The following is a 23063-nucleotide window of genomic DNA, read 5'->3' as shown; positions in this document are numbered from 1 at the left end:
TCAACCGCCATGCCGTCAAACGCAGCCGCGGTAAGTCTTGGAACAGACATGGTCCCTGCTGGAGCAGGTCCTTTCTTAGAGGTAGAGGCCACGGGTCTTCCGTGAGCATCTCTTGAATTTCCGGGTACCAAGTCCTTCTTGGCCAATCCGGAGCCACGAGTATAGTCTTTACTCCTCTCCTTCTTATGATTCTCAGTACTTTTGGTATGAGAGGAAGAGGAGGGAACACATACACTGACTGGTACACCCACGGTGTTACCAGAGAGTCCACAGCTATTGCCTGAGGGTCCCTTGACCTGGCGCAATATCTGTCCAGCTTTTTGTTGAGGCGGGACGCCATCATGTCCACCCTTTGGTTTTTCCCAACGGTTCACAATCATGTGGAAGACTTCTGGGTGAAGTCCCCACTCCCCCGGGTGAAGATCGTGTCTGCTGAGGAAGTCTGCTTCCCAGTTGTCCACTCCCGGAATGAACACTGCTGACAGTGCTATCACATGATTCTCCGCCCAGCGAAGAATCCTTGCCACTTCCATCATTGCCCTCCTGCTTCTTGTGCCGCCCTGTCTGTTTACGTGGGCGACTGCCGTGATGTTGTCCGACTGGATCAACACCGGCTGACCCTGAAGCAGAGGTCTTGCCTGACTTAGGGCATTGTAAATGGCCCTTAGTTCCAGGATATTTATGTGAAGTGACGTTTCCATGCTTGACCACAAGCCCAGGAAATTTCTTCCCTGTGTGACTGCTCCCCAGCCTCTCAGGCTGGCATCCGTGGTCACCAGGACCCAATCCTGAATGCCGAATCTGCGGCCCTCTAGGAGATGAGCACTCTGTAACCACCACAGGAGAGACATCCTTGTCCTTGGAGACAGGGTTATCCGCTGATGCATTTGAAGATGCGATCCGGACCATTTGTCCAGCAGATCCCACTGAAAAGTTCTTGCATGGAATCTGCCGAATGGAATCGCTTCGTAAGAAGCCACCATCTTTCCCAGGACCATTGTGCATTGTACTGACACTTGGCCTGGTCTTAGGAGGTTCCTGACTATGTCGGATAACTCCTTGGCTTTCTCCTCCGGGAGAAACACCTTTTTCTGTACTGTGTCCAGAATCATCCCTAGGAACAGCAGACGTGTCGTCGGAATCAGCTGCGATTTTGGAATATTTAGAATCCATCCGTGCTGTCGTAGTACTACTTGAGATAGTGCTACTCCGACCTCTAACTGTTCTCTGGACCTTGCCTGCTTACTTTGTGCCTTCCAATGCACAATGCAAACTACAGGTAGTGCTGCAGGGCCCACACCCTTTTACTTGCCGTACAGAGCAGCTCTGGAGCTGTTACAGTGCCCAGCTGCTGCAAGAAATCAGCTTGAATGCTTCAGGGGCTGGGGCATAGCCAACATGAGCCCCACACCGAAGGAGGGTGGAGGTGTTTAATGCGAACTAGGGGTCATCCAAGCGCCGCAAAAGGCCGCCATGCCCTGCACGCCCCTTTTCTCTTTTCATATGCAGACGAGGGTTGAAGCCAACTTTGACCCACTGCTTGGATGACATCACCGTATGCAAATCCATCTGCTGCAGGCCTTCCCCCAGGAATGCTTGCACTAGTTGTTGCATTTGGTTTGTTGTTTGACCCACTGCTTGGATGACATCACCGTATGCAAATCCATCTGCTGCAGGCCTTCCCCCAGGAATGCTTGCACTAGTTGTTGCATTTGGTTTGTTGTTTGGGGGTGCTTCATTATTAGGCAGCCTTCTGCCCTCCCATGTTCATCTGAAAATTTGTGTTCTCCCTGCAGTTGTTGTCCCCAGATGAGAGTTCCCTTGTGCTGCCTCAGTTGAATCTCCTTTACTTGACAGAGATGTGCCTGAGCAGCGGCCCTCCCCAGCCCTATCCCAAATCATACTTATTTTGCATAGGAGATACCATGGTCATGAAGATTGTTCTCCCAGGGTGAGGTTCATTCATTGCATTCTGGGTATGCTGACCCCTGTGATTTCCCCAAATGTGGGAAACTCGACTGCATTATTTGTGGTAGTGGGGGACTGTGTTTGTGCTTTCCTCTGGTCAGCTCTGGTAAAAGTCAGATTTATTTGTCTCAGATCTTCCTCTAGCCTTGTTCTTCTTTCGAGAGTTCCCTTGTGCTGCCTCAGTTGGATCTCCTTCACTTGACAGGGGGGTACCCGAGCAGCGACCCTCCCCAGCTCTAGCCCAACTTCTACTTACCTGGCAGGTGAGATACTATGATCATGTAGGTGCTTCTCCCAGGGCAAGGCTCACCCATTGCACTCTGGGTGTGCTGCTCCTGCGATTTCCCCAAATGTGGGAAACTTGACTGCATAATTTGTGTTTCCCCTGGTCGGCTCTCATATAATTCAGATCTCTTTGTCTCAGGTCTCTCTCCAGCCTAGTTTGCTGTCTGTTTCAACTTCTCTTTTCTTGAGCCGCTCCCTTCTATGCCCTTGCGCACTATCCTGACTTCTCCCGTCTGCTTACTTTGTGCCTTCCAATGCACAATGCAAACTACAGGTAGTGCTGCAGGGCCCACACCCTTTTACTTGCCGTTCAGAGCAGCTCTGGAGCTGTTACAGTGCCCAGCTGCTGCAAGAAATCAGCTTGAATGCTTCAGGGGCTGGGGCATAGCCAACATGAGCCCCACACCGAAGGAGGGTGGAGGTGTTTAATGCGAACTAGGGGTCATCCAAGCGCCGCAAAAGGCCGCCATGCCCTGCACGCCCCTTTTCTCTTTTCATATGCAGACGAGGGTTGAAGCCAACTTTGACCCACTGCTTGGATGACATCACCATATGCAAATCCATCTGCTGCAGGCCTTCCCCCAGGAATGCTTGTACTAGTTGTTGCATTTGGTTTGTTGTTTGGGGGTGCTTCAGTATTAGGCAGCCTTCTGCCCTCCCATGTTTATCTGGAAATATGTGTTCTCCCTGCAGTTGTTGTCCCCAGATGAGAGTTCCCTTGTGCTGCCTCAGTTGAATCTCCTTTACTTGACAGAGATGTGCCTGAGCAGCGGCCCTCCCCAGCCCTATCCAAAATCATACTTATTTTGCATAGGCGATACCATGGTCATGAAGATTGTTCTCCCAGGGTGAGGTTCATTCATTGCATTCTGGGTATGCTGACCCCTGTGATTTCCCCAAATGTGGGAAACTCGACTGCATTATTTGTGGTAGTGGGGGACTGTGTTTGTGCTTTCCTCTGGACAGCTCTGGTAAAAGTCAGATTTATTTGTCTCAGATCTTCCTCTAGCCTTGTTCTTCTTTCGAGAGTTCCCTTGTGCTGCCTCAGTTGGATCTCTTTCACTTGACAGGGGGGTGCCAGAGCAGCGAACCTCCTCAGCTCTAGCCCAACTCCTACTTACCTGCCAGGTGAGATACTTTGATCATGAAGGTGCTTCTCCCAGGGCAAGGCTCACCCATTGCACTCTGGGTGTGGTGCCCCTGCGATTTCCCCAAATGTGGGAAGCTTGACTGCATAATTTGTGTTTCCCCTGGTCAGCTCTCGTATAATTCAGATCTCTTTGTCTCAGGTCTCTCTCCAGCCTAGTTTGCTGTCTGTTTCCACATCTTTTTTCATGAGCCCCTCCCTTTTATACCCTTGTGCACTATCCTGACTTCTCCTCCTGTCTGCTTACTTTGTGCCTTCCAATGCACAATGCAAACTACAGGTAGTGCTGCAGGGCCCACACCCTTTTACTTGCCGTACAGAGCAGCTCTGGAGCTGTTACAGTGCCCAGCTGCTGCAAGAAATCAGCTTGAATGCTTCAGGGGCTGGGGCATAGCCAACATGAGCCCCACACCGAAGGAGGGTGGAGGTGTTTAATGTGAACTAGGGGTCATCCAAGCGCCGCAAAAGGCCGCCATGCCCTGCACGCCCCTTTTCTCTTTTCATATGCAGACGAGGGTTGAAGCCAACTTTGACCCACTGCTTGGATGACATCACCGTATGCAAATCCATCTGCTGCAGGCCTTCCCCCAGGAATGCTTGCACTAGTTGTTGCATTTGGTTTGTTGTTTGGGGGTGCTTCAGTATTAAGCAGCCTTCTGCCCTCCCATGTTCATCTGAAAATATGTGTTCTCCCTGCAGTTGTTGTCCCCAGATGAGAGTTCCCTTGTGCTGCCTCAGTTGAATCTCCTTTACTTGACAGAGATGTGCCTGAGCAGCGGCCCTCCCCAGCCCTATCCCAAATCATACTTATTTTGCATAGGAGATACCATGGTCATGAAGATTGTTCTCCCAGGGTGAGGTTCATTCATTGTATTCTGGGTATGCTGACCCCTGTGATTTCCCCAAATGTGGGAAACTCGACTGCATTATTTGTGGTAGTGGGGGACTGTGTTTGTGCTTTCCTCTGGTCAGCTCTGGTAAAAGTCAGATTTATTTGTCTCAGATCTTCCTCTAGCCTTGTTCTTCTTTCGAGAGTTCCCTTGTGCTGCCTCAGTTGGATCTCTTTCACTTGACAGGGGGGTGCCCGAGCAGCGACCCTCCCCAGCTCTAGCCCAACTCCTACTTACCTGCCAGGTGAGATACTATGATCATGAAGGTGCTTCTCCCAGGGCAAGGCTCACCCATTGCACTCTGATTTCCCCAAATGTGGGAAGCTTGACTGCATAATTTGTGTTTCCCCTGGTCGGCTCTCGTATAATTCAGATCTCTTTGTCTCAGGTCTCTCTCCAGCCTAATTTGCTGTCTGTTTCCACTTCTTTTTTCATGAGCCCCTCCCTTTTATACCCTTGTGCACTATCCTGACTTCTCCTCCTGTCTGCTTTCTTTGTGCCTTCCAATGCACAATGCAAACTACAGGTAGTGCTGCAGGGCCCACACCCTTTTACTTGCCGTACAGAGCAGCTCTGGAGCTGTTACAGTGCCCAGCTGCTGCAAGAAATCAGCTTGAATGCTTTAGGGGCTGGGGCATAGCCAACATGAGCCCCACACCGAAGGAGGGTGGAGGTGTTTAATGCGAACTAGGGGTCATCCAAGCGTCGCAAAAGGCCGCCATGCCCTGCACGCCCCTTTTCTCTTTTCATATGCAGACGAGGGTTGAAGCCAACTTTGACCCACTGCTTGGATGACATCACCGTATGCAAATCCATCTGCTGCAGGCCTTCCCCCAGGAATGCTTGCACTAGTTGTTGCATTTGGTTTGTTGTTTGGGGGTGCTTCAGTATTAGGCAGCCTTCTGCCCTCCCATGTTCATCTGAAAATATGTGTTCTCCCTGCAGTTGTTGTCCCCAGATGAGAGTTCCCTTGTGCTGCCTCAGTTGAATCTCCTTTACTTGACAGAGATGTGCATGAGCAGCGGCCCTCCCCAGCCCTATCCCAAATCATACTTATTTTGCATAGGAGATACCATGGTCATGAAGATTACTCTCCCAGGGTGAGGTTCATTCATTGCATTCTGGGTATGCTGACCCCTGTGATTTCCCCAAATGTGGGAAACGCGACTGCTTTATTTGTTGGTAGTGGGGGGGACTGTGTTTGTGCTTTCTTCTGGTCAGCTCTGGTAAAAGTCAGATTTCTTTGTCTCAGATCTTCCTCTAGCCTTGTTCTTCTTTCGAGAGTTCCTTTGTGCTGCCTCAGTTGGATCTCCTTCACTTGACAGGGGGGTGCCCGAGCAGCGACCCTCCCCAGCTCTTGCCCAACTCCTACTTACCTGCCAGGTGAGATACTATGATCATGAAGGTGCTTCTCCCAGGGCAAGGCTCACCCATTGCACTCTGGGTGTGCTGCCCCTGTGATTTCCCCAAATGTGGGAAACTTGACTGCATAATTTGTGTTTCCCCTGGTCGGCTCTCGTATAATTCAGATCTCTTTGTCTCAGGTCTCTCTCCAGCCTAGTTTGCTGTCTGTTTCCACTTCTCTTTTCTTGAGCCGCTCCCTTCTATGCCCTTGCGCACTATCCTGACTTCTCCCGTCTGCTTACTTTGTGCCTTCCTACGCACAATGCGAACTACAGGTAGTGCTGCAGGGCCCACACCCTTTTAGTTGCCTTACAGAGCAGCTCTGGAGCTGTTACAGTGCCCAGCTGCTGCAAGAAATCAGCTTGAATGCTTCAGGGGCTGGGGCATAGCCAACATGAGCCCCACACCGAAGGAGGGTGGAGGAGTTTAATGCGAACTAGGGGTCATCCAAGCGCCGCAAAAGGCCGCCATGCCCTGCATAACCCTTTTCTCTTTTCATATGCAGATGAGGGTTCCAGCCAACTTTGGCCCACTGCTTGGATGACATCACCGTATGCAAATCCGTCTTCTGCAGACCTTCACCCAGAAATGCTTTTACTAGTTGTTGCATTTGGTTTGTTGTTTGGGGGTGCTTCAGTATTAGGCAGCCTTCTGTCCTCCCATGTTCATCTGAAAATATGTGTTCTCCCTGCAGTTGTTGTCCCCAGATGAGAGTTCCCTTGTGCTGCCTCAGTTGAATCTCCTTTACTTGACAGAGATGTGCCTGAGCAGCGGCCCTCCCCAGCCCTATCCCAAATCATACTTATTTTGCATAGGAGATACCATGGTCATGAAGATTGTTCTCCCAGGGTGAGGTTCATTCATTGCATTCTGGGTATGCTGACCCCTGTGATTTCCCCAAATTTGGGAAACTCGACTGCATTATTTGTGGTAGTGGGGGACTGTGTTTGTGCTTTCCTCTGGTCAGCTCTGGTAAAAGTCAGATTTCTTTGTCTCAGATCTTCCTCTAGCCTTGTTCTTCTTTCGAGAGTTTCCTTGTGCTGCCTCAGTTGGATCTCCTTCACTTGACAGGGGGGTGCCCGAGCAGCGACCCTCCCAAGCTCTAGCCCAACTCCTACTTACCTGCCAGGTGAGATACTATAATCAGGAAGGTGCTTCTCCCAGGGCAAGGCTCACCCATTGCACTCTGGGTGTGCTGCTCCTGCGATTTCCCCAAATGTGGGAAACTTGACTGCATAATTTGTGTTTCCCTTGGTCGGCTCTCGTATAATTCAGATCTCTTTGTCTCAGGTCTCTCTCCAGCCTAGTTTGCTGTCTGTTTCAACTTCTCTTTTCTTGAGCCGCTCCCTTCTATGCCCTTGCGCACTATCCTGACTTCTCCCGTCTGCTTACTTTGTGCCTTCCAATGCACAATGCAAACTACAGGTAGTGCTGCAGGGCCCACACCCTTTTACTTGCCGTTCAGAGCAGCTCTGGAGCTGTTACAGTGCCCAGCTGCTGCAATAAATCAGCTTGAATGCTTCAGGGGATGGGGCATGGCCAACATGAGCCCCACACCAAAGGAGGGTGGGGGTGTTTAATGCGAACTAGGGGTCATCCAAGCACCGCAAAAGGCCGCCATGCCCTGCACGCCCCTTTTCTCTTTTCATATGCAGATGAGGGTTGAAGCCAACTTTGACCCACTGCTTGGATGACATCACCGTATGCAAATCCGTCTTCTGCAGAACTTACCCCAGGAATGCTTGCACTAGTTGTTGCATTTGGTTTGTTGTTTGGGGGTGCTTCAGTATTAGGCAGCCTTCTGCCCTCCCATGTTCATGTGAAAATATGTGTTCTCCCTGCAGTTGTTGTCCCCAGATGAGAGTTCCCTTGTGCTGCCTCAGTTGAATCTCCTTTACTTGACAGAGATGTGCATGAGCAGCGGCCCTCCCCAGCCCTATCCCAAATCATACTTATTTTGCATAGGAGATACCATGGTCATGAAGATTACTCTCCCAGGGTGAGGTTCATTCATTGCATTCTGGGTATGCTGACCCCTGTGATTTCCCCAAATGTGGGAAACGCGACTGCTTTATTTGTTGGTAGTGGGGGACTGTGTTTGTGTTTTCCTCTGGTCAGCTCTGGTAAAAGTCAAATTTCTTTGTCTCAGATCTTCCTCTAGCCTTGTTCTTCTTTCGAGAGTTTCCTTGTGCTGCCTCAGTTGGATCTCCTTCACTTGACAGGGGGGTGCCCGAGCAGCGACCCTCCCCAGCTCTAGCCCAACTCCTACTTACCTGCCAGGTGAGATACTATGATCATGAAGGTGCTTCTCCCAGGGCAAGGCTCACCCATTGCACTCTGGGTGTGCTGCCCCTGCGATTTCCCCAAATGTGGGAAACTTGACTGCATAATTTGTGTTTCCCCTGGTCAGGTCTCGTATAATTCAGATCTCTTTGTCTCAGGTCTCTCTCCAGCCTAGTTTGCTGTCTGTTTCAACTTCTCTTTTCTTGAGCCGCTCCCTTTTATACCCTTGTGCACTATCCTGACTTCTCCTCCTGTCTGCTTACTTTGTGCCTTCCAATGCGCAATGCAAACTACAGGTAGTGCTGCAGGGCCCACACCCTTTTACTTGCCTAACAGAACAGCTCTGGAGCTGTTACAGTGCCAAGCTGCTGCAAGAAATCAGCTTGAATGCTTCAGGGGATGGGGCATGGCCAACATGAGCCCCACACCGAAGGAGGGTGGGGGTGTTTAATGCGAACTAAGGGTCATCCAAGCGCCGCAAAAGGCCGCCATGCCCTGCATACCCCTTTTCTCTTTTCATATGCAGATGAGGGTTCCAGGCAACTTTGGCCCACTGCTTGGATGACATCACCGTATGCAATTCCGTCTTCTGCAGAACTTCCCCCAGGAATGCTTGTACTAGTTGTTGCATTTGGTTTGTTGTTTGGGGGTGCTTCAGTATTAGGCAGCCTTCTGCCCTCCCATGTTCATCTGAAAATATGTGTTCTCCCTGCAGTTGTTGTCCCCAGATGAGAGTTTCCTTGTGCTGCCTCAGTTGAATCTCCTTTACTTGACAGAGATGTGCATGAGCAGCGGCCCTCCCCAGCCCTATCCCAAATCATACTTATTTTGCATAGGAGATACCATGGTCATGAAGATTGTTCTCCCAGGGTGAGGTTCATTCATTGCATTTTGGGTATGCTGACCCCTGTGATTTCCCCAAATGTGGGAAACTCGACTGCATTATTTGTGGTAGTGGGGGACTGTGTTTGTGCTTTCCTCTGGTCAGCTCTGGAAAAAGTCAGATTTCTTTGTCTCAGATCTTCCTCTAGCCTTGTTCTTCTTTCGAGAGTTCCCTTGTGCTGCCTCAGTTGGATCTCTTTCACTTGACAGGGGGGTGCCCGAACAGCGACTTTCCCCAGCTCTAGCCCAACTCCTACTTACCTGCCAGGTGAGATACTATGATCATGAAGGTGCTTCTCCCAGGGCAAGGCTCACCCATTGCACTCTGGGTGTGCTGCCCCTGCGATTTCCCCAAATGTGGGAAACTTGACTGCATAATTTGTGTTTCCCCTGGTCGGCTCTCGTATAATTCAGATCTCTTTGTCTCAGGTCTCTCTCCAGCCTAGTTTGCTGTCTGTTTCCACTTCTCTTTTCTTCAGCCGCTCCCTTCTATACCCTTGTGCACTATCCTGACTTCTCCTCCCATCTGCTTACTTTGTGCCTTCCAATGCACAATGCAAACTACAGGTAGTGCTGCAGGGCCCACACCCTTTTACTTGCCTTACAGAGCAGCTCTGGAGCTGTTACAGTGCCCAGCTGCTGCAAGAAATCAGCTTGAATGCTTCAGGGGATGGGGCATGGCCAACATGAGCCCCACACCAAAGGAGGGTGGAGGTGTTTAATGCGAACTAGGGGTCATCCAAGCACCGCAAAAGGCCGCCATGCCCTGCACGCCCCTTTTCTCTTTTCATATGCAGATGAGGGTTGAAGCCAACTTTGACCCACTGCTTGGATGACATCACCGTATGCAAATCCGTCTTCTGCAGAACTTCCCCCAGGAATGCTTGGACTAGTTGTTGCATTTGGTTTGTTGTTTGGGGGTGCTTCAGTATTAGGCAGCCTTCTGCCCTCCCATGTTCATCTGAAAATATGTGTTCTCCCTGCAGTTGTCCCCAGATGAAAGTTCCCTTGTGCTGCCTCAGTTGAATCTCCTTTACTTGACAGAGATGTGCATGAGCAGCGGCCCTCCCCAGCCCTATTCCAAATCATACTTATTTTGCATAGGAGATACCATGGTCATGAAGATTTTTCTCCCAGGGTGAGGTTCATTCATTGCATTTTGGGTATGCTGACCCCTGTGATTTCCCCAAATGTGGGAAACTTGACTGCATTATTTGTGGTAGTGGGAGACTGTGTTTGTGCTTTCCTCTGGTCAGCTCTGGTAAAAGTCAGATTTCTTTGTCTCAGATTTTCCTTTAGCCTTGTTCTTCTTTCGAGAGTTCCCTTGTGCTGCCTCAGTTGGATCTCCTTCACTTTACAGGGGGGTACCCGAGCAGCGACCCTCCCCAGCTCTAGCCCAACTCCTACTTACCTGCCAGGTGAGATACTATGATCATGAAGGTGCTTCTCCCAGGGCAAGGCTCACCCATTGTACTCTGGGTGTGCTGCTCCTGCGATTTCCCCAAATGTGGGAAACTTGACTGCATAATTTGTGTTTCCCCTGGTCGGCTCTCGTATAATTCAGATCTCTTTGTCACAGGTCTCTCTCCAGCCTAGTTTGCTGTCTGTTTCCACTTCTCTTTTCTTCAGCCGCTCCCTTCTATACCCTTGTGCACTATCCTGACTTCTCCTCCCGTCTGCTTACTTTGTGCCTTCCAATGCACAATGCAAACTACAGGTAGTGCTGCAGGGCCCACACCCTTTTACTTGCCTTACAGAGCAGCTCTGGAGCTGTTACAGTGCCCAGCTGCTGCAAGAAATCAGCTTGAATGCTTCAGGGGATGGGGCATGGCCAACATGAGCCCCACACCAAAGGAGGGTGGAGGTGTTTAATGCGAACTAGGGGTCATCCAAGCACCGCAAAAGGCCGCCATGCCCTGCACGCCCCTTTTCTATTTTCATATGCAGATGAGGGTTGAAGCCAACTTTGACCCACTGCTTGGATGACATCACCGTATGCAAATCCGTCTTCTGCAGAACTTCCCCCAGGAATGCTTGCACTAGTTGTTGCATTTGATTTGTTGTTTGGTGGTGCTTCAGTATTAGGCAGCCTTCTGCCCTCCCATGTTCATCTGAAAATATGTGTTCTCCCTGCAGTTGTTGTCCCAAGATGAGAGTTCCCTTGTGCTGCCTCAGTTGAATCTCCTTTACTTGACAGAGATGTGCATGAGCAGCGGCCCTCCCCAGCCCTATTCCAAATCATACTTATTTTGCATAGGAGATACCATGGTCATGAAGATTTTTCTCCCAGGGTGAGGTTCATTCATTGCATTTTGGGTATGCTGACCCCTGTGATTTCCCCAAATGTGGGAAACTTGACTGCATTATTTGTGGTAGTGGGAGACTGTGTTTGTGCTTTCCTCTGGTCAGCTCTGGTAAAAGTCAGATTTCTTTGTCTCAGATTTTCCTTTAGCCTTGTTCTTCTTTCGAGAGTTCCCTTGTGCTGCCTCAGTTGGATCTCCTTCACTTTACAGGGGGGTACCCGAGCTGCGACCCTCCCCAGCTCTAGCCCAACTCCTACTTACCTGCCAGGTGAGATACTATGATCATGAAGGTGCTTCTCCCAGGGCAAGGCTCACCCATTGTACTCTGGGTGTGCTGCTCCTGCAATTTCCCCAAATGTGGGAAACTTGACTGCATAATTTGTGTTTCCCCTGGTCGGCTCTCGTATAATTCAGATCTCTTTGTCTCAGGTCTCTCTCCAGCCTAGTTTGCTGTCTGTTTCCACTTCTCTTTTCTTCAGCCGCTCCCTTCTATACCCTTGTGCACTATCCTGACTTCTCCTCCCGTCTGCTTACTTTGTGCCTTCCAATGCACAATGCAAACTACAGGTAGTGCTGCAGGGCCCACACCCTTTTACTTGCCTTACAGAGCAGCTCTGGAGCTGTTACAGTGCCAAGCTGCTGCAAGAAATCAGCTTGAATGCTTCAGGGGCTGGGGCATAGCCAACATGAGCCCCACACCGAAGGAGGGTGGAGGTGTTTAATGCAAACTAGGGGTCAGACAAGCGCCGCAAAAGGCCACCATGCCCTGCACGCCCCTTTTCTGTTTTCATATGCAGACGAGGGTTGAAGCCAACTTTGACCCACTGCTTGGATGACATCACCATATGCAAATCCATCTGCGGCAGGCCTTCCCCCAGGAATGCTTGCACTAGTTGTTGCATTTGGTTTGTTGTTTGGGGGTGCTTCAGTATTAGGCAGCCTTCTGCCCTCCCATGTTCATCTGAAAATATGTGTTCTCCCTGCAGTTGTTGTCCCAAGATGAGAGTTCCCTTTTGCTGCCTCAGTTGAATCTCCTTTACTTGACAGAGATGTGCATGAGCAGCGGCCCTCCCCAGCCCTATTCCAAATCATACTTATTTTGCATAGGAGATACCATGGTCATGAAGATTTTTCTCCCAGGGTGAGGTTCATTCATTGCATTTTGGGTATGCTGACCCCTGTGATTTCCCCAAATGTGGGAAACTTGACTGCATTATTTGTGGTAGTGGGAGACTGTGTTTGTGCTTTCCTCTGGTCAGCTCTGGTAAAAGTCAGATTTCTTTGTCTCAGATTTTCCTTTAGCCTTGTTCTTCTTTCGAGAGTTCCCTTGTGCTGCCTCAGTTGGATCTCCTTCACTTTACAGGGGGGTACCCGAGCAGCGACCCTCCCCAGCTCTAGCCCAACTCCTACTTACCTGCCAGGTGAGATACTATGATCATGAAGGTGCTTCTCCCAGGGCAAGGCTCACCCATTGTACTCTGGGTGTGCTGCTCCTGCGATTTCCCCAAATGTGGGAAACTTGACTGCATAATTTGTGTTTCCCCTGGTCGGCTCTCGTATAATTCAGATCTCTTTGTCTCAGGTCTCTCTCCAGCCTAGTTTGCTGTCTGTTTCCACTTCTCTTTTCTTCAGCCGCTCCCTTCTATACCCTTGTGCACTATCCTGACTTCTCCTCCCGTCTGCTTACTTTGTGCCTTCCAATGCACAATGCAAACTACAGGTAGTGCTGCAGGGCCCACACCCTTTTACTTGCCTTACAGAGCAGCTCTGGAGCTGTTACAGTGCCCAGCTGCTGCAAGAAATCAGCTTGAATGCTTCAGGGGATGGGGCATGGCCAACATGAGCCCCACACCAAAGGTTGGTGGAGGTGTTTAATGCGAACTACGGGTCATCCAAGCACCGCAAAAGGCCGCCATGCCCTGCACGCCCCTTTTCATATGCAGATGAGGGTTGAAGCCAACTTTGACCCACTGCTTGGATGACATCACCGTATGCAAATCCGTCTTCTGCAGAACTTCCCCCAGGAATGCTTGCACTAGTTGTTGCATTTGGTTTGTTGTTTGGGGGTGCTTCAGTATTAGGCAGCCTTCTGCCCTCCCATGTTCATCTGAAAATATGTGTTCTCCCTGCAGTTGTTGACCCAAGATGAGAGTTCCCTTGTGCTGCCTCAGTTGAATCTCCTTTACTTGACAGAGATGTGCATGAGCAGCGGCCCTCCCCAGCCCTATTCCAAATCATGCTTATTTTGCATAGGAGATACCATGGTCATGAAGATTTTTCTCCCAGGGTGAGGTTCATTCATTGCATTTTGGGTATGCTGACCCCTGTGATTTCCCCAAATGTGGGAAACTTGACTGCATTATTTGTGGTAGTGGGAGACTGTGTTTGTGCTTTCCTCTGGTCAGCTCTGGTAAAAGTCAGATTTCTTTGTCTCACATTTTCCTTTAGCCTTGTTCTTCTTTCGAGAGTTCCCTTGTGCTGCCTCAGTTGGATCTCCTTCACTTTACAGGGGGGTACCCGAGCAGCGACCCTCCCCAGCTCTAGCCCAACTCCTACTTACCTGCCAGGTGAGATACTATGATCATGAAGGTGCTTCTCCCTGGGCAAGGCTCACCCATTGTACTCTGGGTGTGCTGCTCCTGCAATTTCCCCAAATGTGGGAAACTTGACTGCATAATTTGTGTTTCCCCTGGTCGGCTCTCGTATAATTCAGATCTCTCTGTCTCAGGTCTCTCTCCAGCCTAGTTTGCTGTCTGTTTCCACTTCTCTTTTCTTCAGCCGCTCCCTTCTATACCCTTGTGCACTATCCTGACTTCTCCTCCCGTCTGCTTACTTTGTGCCTTCCAATGCACAATGCAAACTACAGGTAGTGCTGCAGGGCCCACACCCTTTTACTTGCCTTACAGAGCAGCTCTGGAGCTGTTACAGTGCCCAGCTGCTGCAAGAAATCAGCTTGAATGCTTCAGGGGCTGGGGCATAGCCAACATGAGCCCCACACCGAAGGAGGGTGGAGGTGTTTAATGCAAACTAGGGGTCAGACAAGCGCCGCAAAAGGCCACCATGCCCTGCACGCCCCTTTTCTGTTTTCATATGCAGACGAGGGTTGAAGCCAACTTTGACCCACTGCTTGGATGACATCACCATATGCAAATCCATCTGCGGCAGGCCTTCCCCCAGGAATGCTTGCACTAGTTGTTGCATTTGGTTTGTTGTTTGGGGGTGCTTCAGTATTAGGCAGCCTTCTGCCCTCCCATGTTCATCTGAAAATATGTGTTCTCCCTGCAGTTGTTGTCCCCAGATGAGAGTTCCCTTGTGCTGCCTCAGTTGAATCTCCTTAACTTGACAGAGATGTGCCTGAGCAGCGGCCCACCCCAGCTCTATCCCAAATCATACTTATTTTGCATAGGAGATACCATGGTCATGAAGATTATTCTCCCAGGGTGAGGTTCATTCATTGCATTCTGGGTATGCTGACCCCTGTGATTTCCCCAAATGTGGGAAACTCGACTGCTTTATTTGTGGTAGTGGGGGACTGTGTTTGTGTTTTCCTCTGGTCAGCTCTGGTAAAAGTCAGATTTCTTTGTTTCAGATCTTCCTCTAGCCTTGTTCTTCTTTTGAGAGTTCCCTTGTGCTGCCTCAGTTGGATCTCCTTCACTTGACAGGGGGGTGCCCGAGCAGAGACCCTCCCCAGCTCTAGCCCAACTCCTACTTACCTGCCAGGTGAGATACTATGATCATGATGGTGCTTCTCCCAGGGCAAGGCTCACCCATTGCACTCTGGGTGTGCTGCCCCTGCGATTTCCCCAAATGTGGGAAACTTGACTGCATAATTTGTGTTTCCCCTGGTCGGCTCTCGTATAATTCAGATCTCTTTGTCTCAGGTCTCTCTCCAGCCTAGTTTTCTGTCTGTTACCACTTCTCTTTTCTTCAGCCGCTCCCTTCTATACCCTTGTGCACTATCCTGACTTCTCCTCCCGTCTGCTTACTTTGTGCCTTCCAATGCACAATGCAAACTACAGGTAGTGCTGCAGGGCCCACACCCTTTTACTTGCCTTACAGAGCAGCTCTGGAGCTGTTACAGTGCCCAGCTGCTGCAAGAAATCTGCTTGAATGCTTCAGGGGATGGGGCATGGCCAACATGAGCCCCACACCAAAGGAGGGTGGAGGTGTTTAATGCGAACTAGGGGTCATCCAAGCACCGCAAAAGGCCGCCATGCCCTGCACGCCCCTTTTCTCTTTTCATATGCAGATGAGGGTTGAAGCCAACTTTGACCCACTGCTTGGATGACATCACCGTATGCAAATCCGTCTTCTGCAGAACTTCCCCCAGGAATGCTTGCACTAGTTGTTGCATTTGGTTTGTTGTTTGGGGGTTCTTCAGTATTAGGCAGCCTTCTGCCCTCCCATGTTCATCTGAAAATATGTGTTCTCCCTGCAGTTGTTGTCCCCAGATGAGAGTTCCCTTGTGCTGCCTCAGTTGAATCTCCTTTACTTGACAGAGATGTGCATGAGCAGCGGCCCTCCCCAGCCCTATTCCAAATCATACTTATTTTGCATAGGAGATACCATGGTCATGAAGATTGTTCTCCCAGGGTGAGGTTCATTCATTGCATTTTGGGTATGCTGACCCCTGTGATTTCCCCAAATGTGGGAAACTTGACTGCATTATTTGTGGTAGTGGGGGACTGTGTTTGTGCTTTCCTCTGGTCAGCTCTGGTAAAAGTCAGATTTCTTTGTCTCAGATTTTCCTCTAGCCTTGTTCTTCTTTCGAGAGTTCCCTTGTGCTGCCTCAGTTGGATCTCCTTCACTTTACAGGGGGGTACCCGAGCAGCGACCCTCCCCAGCTCTAGCCCAACTCCTACTTACCTGCCAGGTGAGATACTATGATCATGAAGGTGCTTCTCCCAGGGCAAGGCTCACCCATTGCTCTGGGTGTGCTGCTCCTGCGATTTCCCCAAATGTGGGAAACTTGACTGCATAATTTGTGTTTCCCCTGGTCGGCTCTCGTATAATTCAGATCTCTTTGTCTCAGGTCTCTCTCCAGCCTAGTTTGCTGTCTGTTTCCACTTCTCTTTTCTTGAGCCGCTCCCTTCTATGCCCTTGCGCACTATCCTGACTTCTCCTCCTGTCTGCTTACTTTGTGCCTTCCAACGCACAATGCGAACTACAGGTAGTGCTGCAGGGCCCACACCCTTTTACTTGCCTTACAGAGCAGCTCTGGAGCTGTTACAGTGCCCAGCTGCTGCAAGAAATCAGCTTGAATGCTTCAGGGGCTGGGGCATAGCCAACATGAGCCCCACACCAAAGGAGGGTTGAGGTGTTTAATGCAAACTAGGGGTCAGCCAAGCGCCGCAAAAGGCCACCATGCCCTGCACGCCCCTTTTCTCTTTTCATATGCAGACGAGGGTTGAAGCCACCTTTGACCCACTGCTTGGATGACATCACCATATGCAAATCCATCTGCGGCAGGCCTTCCCCCAGGAATGCTTGCACTAGTTGTTGCATTTGGTTTGTTGTTTGGGGGTGCTTCAGTATTAGGCAGCCTTCTGCCCTCCCATGTTCATCTGAAAATATATGTTCTCCCTGCAGTTGTTGTCCCCAGATGAGAGTTCCCTTGTGTTGCCTCAGTTAAATCTCCTTTACTTGACAGAGATGTGCATGAGCAGCGGCCCTCCCCAGCCCTATTCCAAATCATACTTATTTTGCATAGGAGATACCATGGTCATGAAGATTTTTCTCCCAGGGTGAGGTTTATTCATTGCATTTTGGGTATGCTGACCCCTGTGATTTCCCCAAATGTGGGAAACTTGACTGCATTATTTGTGGTAGTGGGAGGCTGTGTTTGTGATTTCTTCTGGTCAGCTCTGGTAAAAGTCAGATTTCTTTGTCTCAGATTTTCCTTTAGCCTTGTTCTTCTTTCGAGAGTTCCCTTGTGCTGCCTCAGTTGGATCTCCTTCACTTTACAGGGGGGTACCCGAGCAGCGACCCTCCCCAGCTCTAGCCCAACTCCTACTTACCTGCCAGGTGAGATACTATGATCATGAAGGTGCTTCTCCCAGGGCAAGGCTCACCCATTGTACTCTGGGTGTGCTGCTCCTGCGATTTCCCCAAATGTGGGAAACTTGACTGCATAATTTGTGTTTCCCCTGGTCGGCTCTCGTATAATTCAGATCTCTTTGTCTCAGGTCTCTCTCCAGCCTAGTTTGCTGTCTGTTTCCACTTCTCTTTTCTTCAGCCGCTCCCTTCTATACCCTTGTGCACTATCCTGACTTCTCCTCCCGTCTGCTTACTTTGTGCCTTCCAATGCACAATGCAAACTACAGGTAGTGCTGCAGGGCCCACACCCTTTTACTTGCCTTACAGAGCAGCTCTGGAGCTGTTACAGTGGCCAGCTGCTGCAAGAAATCAGCTTGAATGCTTCAGGGGCTGGGGCATAGCCAACATGAGCCCCACACCGAAGGAGGGTGGAGGTGTTTAATGCAAACTAGGGGTCAGTCAAGCGCCGCAAAAGGCCACCATGCCCTGCACGCCCCTTTTCTGTTTTCATATGCAGACGAGGGTTGAAGCCACCTTTGACCAACTGCTTGGATGACATCACCACAAATCCATCTGCGGCAGGCCTTCCCCCAGGAATGCTTGCACTAGTTGTTGCATTTGGTTTGTTGTTTGGGGGTGCTTCAGTATTAGGCAGCCTTCTGCTCCACCCTCCTTTGGTGTGGGGCTCATGTTGGCCATGTCCCATCCCCTGAAGCATTCAAGCAGATTTCTTGCAGCAGCTGGGCACTGTAACAGCTCCAGAGACGCTCTGTAAGGCAAGTAAAAGGGTGTGGGCCCTGCAGCACTACCTGTAGTTTGCATTGTGCATTGGAAGGCACAAAGTAAGCAGACGGGAGGAGAAGTCAGGATAGTGCACAAGGGTATAGAAGGGAGCGGCTGAAGAAAAGAGAAGTGGAAACAGACAGCAAACTAGGCTGGAGAGAGATCTGAGACAAAGAGAACTGAATTATACGAGAGCCGACCAGGGGAAACACAAATCATGCAGTCAAGTTTCCCACATTTGGGGAAATCGCAGGGGCAGCACACCCAGAGTGCAATGGGTGAGCCTTGCCCTGGGAGAAGCACCTTCATGATCATAGTATCTCACCTGGCAGGTAAGTAGGAGTTGGGCTAGAGCTGGGGAGGGTCGCTGCTCGGGCACCCCCCTGTTAAGTGAAGGAGATCCAACTGAGGCAGCACAAGGGAACTCTCGAAAGAAGAACAAGGCTAAAGGAAAATCTGAAACAAAGAAATCTGACTTTTACCAGAGCTGACCAGAAGAAATCACAAACACAGCCTCCCACTACCACAAATAATGCAGTCGAGTTTCCCACATTTGGGGAAATCACAGGGGTCAGCATACCCAAAATGCAATGAATGAACCTCACCCTGGGAGAAAAATCTTCATGACCATGGTATCTCCTATGCAAAATAAGTATGATTTGGAATAGGGCTGGGGAGGGCCGCTGCTCATGCACATCTCTGTCAAGTAAAGGAGATTCAACTGAGGCAGCACAAGGGAACTCTCATCTTGGGACAACAACTGCAGGGAGAACATATATTTTCAGATGAACATGGGAGGGCAGAAGGCTGCCTAATACTGAAGCACCCCCAAACAACAAACCAAATGCAACAACTAGTGCAAGCATTCCTGGGGAAGGCCTGCCGCAGATGGATTTGCATATGGTGATGTCATCCAAGCAGTTGGTCAAAGTTGGCTTCAACCCTCGTCTGCATATGAAAAGAGAAAAGGGGCGTGCAGGGCATGGTGGCCTTTTGCGGCGCTTGGCTGACCCCTAGTTTGCATTAAACACCTCCACCCTCCTTTGGTGTGGGGCTCATGTTGGCTATGCCCCAGCCCCTGAAGCATTCAAGCTGAATTCTTGCAGCAGCTGGGCACTGTAACAGCTCCAGAGCTGCTCTGTAAGGCAAGTAAAAGGGTGTGGGCCCTGCAGCACTACCTGTAGTTCGCAGATGGATTTGCCGCCATAGAATGCGCCTGCTGAATCGTGTTACAGATCCAGAGAGCAATAGTCTGCTTTGAAGCAGGGGTGCCAATCTTGTTGGCTGCATACAGGACAAACAGTGCTTCTGTTTTTCTGACTCTAGCCGTTCTGGCCACGTAAATTTTCAAAGCCCTGACCACATCAAGGGACTCGGAATCCTCCAAGTCACGCGTAGCCACAGGCATCACAATAGGTTGGTTCATATGAAAGGATGATTCCACTTTTAGCAGGAATTGAGGACGGGTCTGCAATTCCGCTGCCACCGCGCTACAACCCCGGCCGACGCAATTGCCGGTCTGAGTAAGGTACCAGAATGTGTGTAAATGGACTTTAGGGTAACCTCCTGCTTGCGGTCAGCAGGGTCCCTGATGGTAGCCGTATCCTGGGATGGCAGCGCTACCTTTTTGGATAAGCGTGTCAATGCTTTATCCACCCTAGGGGAGGATTCCCACCGTATCCTGTCCATTGGCGGGAAAGGATACGCCATAAGAATCCTTTTGGGAATCTGCAGCTTTTTGTCTGGAGATTCCCAAGCTTTTTCACATAATTCGTTCAACTCATGTGAGGGGGGAAAGGTTATCTCAGGTTTCTTTCCCTTATACATGTGTACCCTCGTGTCAGGGACAGGGGACTCTGTGATGTGCAAAACATCTTTTAGTGCAATAATCATATATCGAATACATTTAGCCAATTTTGGCTGTAACTTTGCATCATCGTAGTCGACACTGGAGTCAGAATCCGTGTCGGTATCTGTGTCAACTATTTGGGATAGTGGGCGCTTTTGAGACCCCGAAGGTCCCTGCGACATAGGGACAGGCATGGGTTGACTCCCTGACTGTTCCCTAGCTTCAGCTTTGTCTAATCTCTTGTGTAATAAGTTTACATTAGCACTTAAAACATTCCACATATCCATCCAGTCAGGTGTCGGCGTTGTCGATGGAGACACCACATTAATTTGCTCCTGCTCCTCTCTAGGAGAGCCTTCTACCTCAGACATGTCGACACACGTGTACCGACACACCATACACTCAGGGAATCCTCTTATCTGAGGACAGTTCCCCAACAAGGCCCTTTGGAGAGACAGAGAGAGAGAGTATGCCAGCACACACCCCAGCGCTATATGACCCAGGAAAAAAACACAATAATTTTATGTTTACCCAGTAGCGCTGTATTTCCATATATATATGCGCCTAATTATGTGCCCCCCTCTTCTTTAAGACCCTCTTTCTACCGTGGTATAAGCAGGGGAGAGTCCGTGGAGCTTCCCCTCAGCGGTGCTGTGGAGAAAATGGCGCTGGTGAGTGCTGAGGGAGAAGCCCCACCCCCTCAGCGACGGGCTTCTGTCCCGCTCAAATATAGTAAAAAAAAGGCGGGGGCTCTTATATATATATACAGTGCCTAGCTGCATATATATTTATTTTGCCAAAGAGAGGTCTATATTGCTGCCCAGGGCGTCCCCCCTGCGCCCTTCACCCTTACACTGACTGCCGTGTGAGAGGTGTATGGGAGCAATGGAGCACAGCTTTACTGCTGTGCGTTACCTCAGTGAAGATCATGAAGTCTTCCGCCGCCTCTGAAGTCTTCTTTTCTTCTCATACTCACCCGGCTTCTATCTTCCGGCTCTGCGAGGGGGACGGCGGCGCGGCGCTGGGACGGACGGCGAGGGTGAGACCTGCGTACCGATCCCTCTGGAGCTAATGCTGTACAGTAGCCTAAGAAGCAGAGCCTATCAACTCACAGAAGTAGGTGTGCATCTCTCCCCTCCGCCCCTCGATGCAGGGAGTCTGTTGCCAGCAGGCTCCCTGAAAATAAAAAAATCTAACAAATATACTTTCTGTCAGGAAACTCAGGAGAGCTCCCTGAAAAGCACCCAGTCTCCTCTGGGCACAGTAGTAAACTGAGGTCTGGAGGAGGGGCATAGAGGGAGGAGCCAGTGCACACCCAGATCTAAAGTCTTTCTTAAAGTGCCCATGTCTCCTGCGGAGCCCGTCTATCCCCCATGGTCCTTACGGAGTCCCCAGCATCCTCTAGGACGTAAGAGAAAAATTATGCTGGCAGAAAAATCCAATTGAGTGATTAAACAGCTCCAGAGCTGCTCTGTAAGGCAAGTAAAAGGGTGTGGGCCCTGCAGCACTACCTGTAGTTTGCATTGTGCATTGGAAGCCTAGTTTGCTGTCTGTTTCCACTTCTTTTTTCTTGAGCCCCTCCCGTCTATACCCTTGTGCACTATCCTGACTTCTCTTCCCGTCTGCTTACTTTGTGCCTTCCAAAGCACAATGCAAACTACAGGTAGTGCTGCAGGGCCCACACCCTTTTACTTGCCTTACAGAGCAGCTCTTGAGCTGTTACAGTGCCCAGCTGCTGCAAGAAATCAGCGTGAATGCTTCAGGGGCTGGGGCATGGCCAACATGAGCCCCACACCGAAGGAGGGTGGGGGTGTTTAATGCGAACTAGGGGTCTCGCACAATGCGAACTACAGGTAGTGCTGCAGGGCCCACACCCTTTTACTTGCCTTACAGAGCAGCTCTGGAGCTGTTACAGTGCCCAGCTGCTGCAAGAAATGTGAACTAGGGGTCATCCAAGTGCCGCAAAAGGCCGCCATGCCCTGCACGCCCCTTTTCTCTTTTCATATGCAGACGAGGGTTGAAGCCAACTTTGACCCACTGCTTGGATGACATCGCCATATGCAAATCCATCTGCTGCAGGCCTTCCCCCAGGAATGCTTGCACTAGTTGTTGCATTTGGTTTGTTGTTTGGGGGTGCTTCAGTATTAGGCAGCCTTCTGCCCTCCCATGTTCATCTGAAAATATGTGTTCTCCCTGCAGTTGTTGTCCCCAGATGAGAGTTCCCTTGTGCTGCCTCAGTTGAATCTCCTTTACTTGACAGAGATGTGCCTGAGCAGCGGCCCTCCCCAGCCCTATCCCAAATCATACTTATTTTGCATAGGAGATACCATGGTCATGAAGACTGTTCTCCCAGGGAGCGGTTCATTCATTGCATTCTGGTATGCTGACCCCTGTGATTTCCCCAAATGTGGGAAACTCGACTGCATTATTTAATGCGAACTAGGGGTCATCCAAGCACCGCAAAAGGCCGCCATGCCCTGCATACCCCTTTTCTCTTTTCATAAGCAGACGAGGTTTGAAGCCAACTTTGACCCACTGCTTGGATGACATCACTTGCTGCCTTTCCAATGAAGCAAGTTTAATTTAATAATAGGTGAAAAACCATCCCTACAAAGGTGTTAATCAGATACTTGGCTTTGTGGACACTTTTCAGAGCACAAATTTGTTAGCATAAAATAAAGCCAGAAAATGAAGAGCTGTTTAATCACTCAATTGGATTTTTCTGCCAGCATATTTCTTTTTCTCTGCAACCCACTGCTAAATTGTGCTTCCTAGCTGTTTTTATAAAATCACTGAATCAAATCTAACTCTGATTACATCAGAGAAGGCCAGGTACCCTACACCATAACAGGGGGTTTGAAATTTTGACTTGTCTACTTAAAGATCACCAAAATCTGATAACAAGGTCAATTAAGTCTCTGGGTGGGATTGAACCACCAACCTTTTGGTTAATAGCCTTACACACTAACTGATTGCGCCACAGCAACACTTTGCAAAAGTGCATACTGACAAAGGCTAATAAGCATTCATCTAGAACGATTCCTAGAAACATTTTAAAAAGTCAATAATGTGGAGAGTTTTTGTAAGATGTTTCTTCCATCAACCAATGAAGAAACACATTGGTACTTTCCCATGATGAGTGAGTGCTTCAGGATCTTTTGCACTTACATGTGCAGCAGATTACTGTAATGGAAGTGCTGGGTCCATAACCCAGAGGTAGGCAGATTGAAACT

General features: G+C 49.9%; 28 non-coding genes and 2 pseudogenes across 28 annotated transcripts; 28 read left to right on the top strand and 2 right to left on the bottom strand.

The window, feature by feature from the left end:
• The first annotated feature begins 1900 nt into the window (after positions 1-1900).
• LOC135041127 (U1 spliceosomal RNA) lies at positions 1901-2064 on the top strand. Its single transcript, XR_010234847.1, has one exon. It is a non-coding gene; the product is annotated as a U1 spliceosomal RNA (small nuclear RNA).
• Positions 2065-2216: 152 nt separating this feature from the next.
• Positions 2217-2358, top strand: LOC135041136 (U1 spliceosomal RNA; annotated as a pseudogene).
• A 692-nt stretch (positions 2359-3050) lies between these two features.
• LOC135041122 (U1 spliceosomal RNA) lies at positions 3051-3214 on the top strand. The gene has a single exon (XR_010234842.1). It is a non-coding gene; the product is annotated as a U1 spliceosomal RNA (small nuclear RNA).
• Positions 3215-3366: 152 nt separating this feature from the next.
• LOC135041113 (U1 spliceosomal RNA) lies at positions 3367-3529 on the top strand. Its single transcript, XR_010234835.1, has one exon. It is a non-coding gene; the product is annotated as a U1 spliceosomal RNA (small nuclear RNA).
• A 674-nt stretch (positions 3530-4203) lies between these two features.
• On the top strand, positions 4204-4367 carry LOC135041118 (U1 spliceosomal RNA). The gene has a single exon (XR_010234838.1). It is a non-coding gene; the product is annotated as a U1 spliceosomal RNA (small nuclear RNA).
• A 972-nt stretch (positions 4368-5339) lies between these two features.
• Positions 5340-5506, top strand: LOC135041158 (U1 spliceosomal RNA). The gene has a single exon (XR_010234876.1). It is a non-coding gene; the product is annotated as a U1 spliceosomal RNA (small nuclear RNA).
• Positions 5507-5658: 152 nt separating this feature from the next.
• LOC135041151 (U1 spliceosomal RNA) lies at positions 5659-5821 on the top strand. Its single transcript, XR_010234869.1, has one exon. It is a non-coding gene; the product is annotated as a U1 spliceosomal RNA (small nuclear RNA).
• Positions 5822-6492: 671 nt separating this feature from the next.
• LOC135041160 (U1 spliceosomal RNA) lies at positions 6493-6656 on the top strand. The gene has a single exon (XR_010234878.1). It is a non-coding gene; the product is annotated as a U1 spliceosomal RNA (small nuclear RNA).
• A 152-nt stretch (positions 6657-6808) lies between these two features.
• LOC135041163 (U1 spliceosomal RNA) lies at positions 6809-6971 on the top strand. The gene has a single exon (XR_010234881.1). It is a non-coding gene; the product is annotated as a U1 spliceosomal RNA (small nuclear RNA).
• Positions 6972-7642: 671 nt separating this feature from the next.
• Positions 7643-7807, top strand: LOC135041145 (U1 spliceosomal RNA). Its single transcript, XR_010234863.1, has one exon. It is a non-coding gene; the product is annotated as a U1 spliceosomal RNA (small nuclear RNA).
• A 152-nt stretch (positions 7808-7959) lies between these two features.
• Positions 7960-8122, top strand: LOC135041142 (U1 spliceosomal RNA). Its single transcript, XR_010234860.1, has one exon. It is a non-coding gene; the product is annotated as a U1 spliceosomal RNA (small nuclear RNA).
• A 674-nt stretch (positions 8123-8796) lies between these two features.
• LOC135041112 (U1 spliceosomal RNA) lies at positions 8797-8960 on the top strand. The gene has a single exon (XR_010234834.1). It is a non-coding gene; the product is annotated as a U1 spliceosomal RNA (small nuclear RNA).
• A 152-nt stretch (positions 8961-9112) lies between these two features.
• Positions 9113-9275, top strand: LOC135041140 (U1 spliceosomal RNA). The gene has a single exon (XR_010234858.1). It is a non-coding gene; the product is annotated as a U1 spliceosomal RNA (small nuclear RNA).
• Positions 9276-9946: 671 nt separating this feature from the next.
• LOC135041131 (U1 spliceosomal RNA) lies at positions 9947-10110 on the top strand. Its single transcript, XR_010234851.1, has one exon. It is a non-coding gene; the product is annotated as a U1 spliceosomal RNA (small nuclear RNA).
• Positions 10111-10262: 152 nt separating this feature from the next.
• Positions 10263-10425, top strand: LOC135041154 (U1 spliceosomal RNA). The gene has a single exon (XR_010234872.1). It is a non-coding gene; the product is annotated as a U1 spliceosomal RNA (small nuclear RNA).
• A 674-nt stretch (positions 10426-11099) lies between these two features.
• Positions 11100-11263, top strand: LOC135041130 (U1 spliceosomal RNA). The gene has a single exon (XR_010234850.1). It is a non-coding gene; the product is annotated as a U1 spliceosomal RNA (small nuclear RNA).
• Positions 11264-11415: 152 nt separating this feature from the next.
• Positions 11416-11578, top strand: LOC135041147 (U1 spliceosomal RNA). The gene has a single exon (XR_010234865.1). It is a non-coding gene; the product is annotated as a U1 spliceosomal RNA (small nuclear RNA).
• A 674-nt stretch (positions 11579-12252) lies between these two features.
• LOC135041129 (U1 spliceosomal RNA) lies at positions 12253-12416 on the top strand. Its single transcript, XR_010234849.1, has one exon. It is a non-coding gene; the product is annotated as a U1 spliceosomal RNA (small nuclear RNA).
• A 152-nt stretch (positions 12417-12568) lies between these two features.
• Positions 12569-12731, top strand: LOC135041153 (U1 spliceosomal RNA). Its single transcript, XR_010234871.1, has one exon. It is a non-coding gene; the product is annotated as a U1 spliceosomal RNA (small nuclear RNA).
• A 667-nt stretch (positions 12732-13398) lies between these two features.
• LOC135041135 (U1 spliceosomal RNA) lies at positions 13399-13562 on the top strand. The gene has a single exon (XR_010234855.1). It is a non-coding gene; the product is annotated as a U1 spliceosomal RNA (small nuclear RNA).
• A 152-nt stretch (positions 13563-13714) lies between these two features.
• On the top strand, positions 13715-13877 carry LOC135041144 (U1 spliceosomal RNA). The gene has a single exon (XR_010234862.1). It is a non-coding gene; the product is annotated as a U1 spliceosomal RNA (small nuclear RNA).
• Positions 13878-14551: 674 nt separating this feature from the next.
• LOC135041126 (U1 spliceosomal RNA) lies at positions 14552-14715 on the top strand. Its single transcript, XR_010234846.1, has one exon. It is a non-coding gene; the product is annotated as a U1 spliceosomal RNA (small nuclear RNA).
• Positions 14716-14867: 152 nt separating this feature from the next.
• LOC135041148 (U1 spliceosomal RNA) lies at positions 14868-15030 on the top strand. Its single transcript, XR_010234866.1, has one exon. It is a non-coding gene; the product is annotated as a U1 spliceosomal RNA (small nuclear RNA).
• Positions 15031-15704: 674 nt separating this feature from the next.
• LOC135041119 (U1 spliceosomal RNA) lies at positions 15705-15868 on the top strand. The gene has a single exon (XR_010234839.1). It is a non-coding gene; the product is annotated as a U1 spliceosomal RNA (small nuclear RNA).
• Positions 15869-16020: 152 nt separating this feature from the next.
• LOC135041164 (U1 spliceosomal RNA) lies at positions 16021-16181 on the top strand. Its single transcript, XR_010234882.1, has one exon. It is a non-coding gene; the product is annotated as a U1 spliceosomal RNA (small nuclear RNA).
• Positions 16182-16855: 674 nt separating this feature from the next.
• On the top strand, positions 16856-17019 carry LOC135041132 (U1 spliceosomal RNA). The gene has a single exon (XR_010234852.1). It is a non-coding gene; the product is annotated as a U1 spliceosomal RNA (small nuclear RNA).
• Positions 17020-17171: 152 nt separating this feature from the next.
• LOC135041152 (U1 spliceosomal RNA) lies at positions 17172-17334 on the top strand. The gene has a single exon (XR_010234870.1). It is a non-coding gene; the product is annotated as a U1 spliceosomal RNA (small nuclear RNA).
• Positions 17335-18158: 824 nt separating this feature from the next.
• On the bottom strand, positions 18159-18321 carry LOC135041157 (U1 spliceosomal RNA). The gene has a single exon (XR_010234875.1). It is a non-coding gene; the product is annotated as a U1 spliceosomal RNA (small nuclear RNA).
• Positions 18322-18473: 152 nt separating this feature from the next.
• On the bottom strand, positions 18474-18637 carry LOC135041133 (U1 spliceosomal RNA). The gene has a single exon (XR_010234853.1). It is a non-coding gene; the product is annotated as a U1 spliceosomal RNA (small nuclear RNA).
• Positions 18638-22133: 3496 nt separating this feature from the next.
• On the top strand, positions 22134-22311 carry LOC135041116 (U1 spliceosomal RNA; annotated as a pseudogene).
• Positions 22312-23063: the final 752 nt, after the last annotated feature.

This window comes from Pseudophryne corroboree, unplaced genomic scaffold, assembly GCF_028390025.1.
Source record: "Pseudophryne corroboree isolate aPseCor3 unplaced genomic scaffold, aPseCor3.hap2 scaffold_792, whole genome shotgun sequence".
NCBI classification, from domain to species: Eukaryota; Metazoa; Chordata; class Amphibia; order Anura; family Myobatrachidae; genus Pseudophryne; species Pseudophryne corroboree.
The sequence above is the reverse complement of the archived record's forward strand: the minus strand, read 5'-3'. Positions and strand labels throughout refer to the sequence as shown.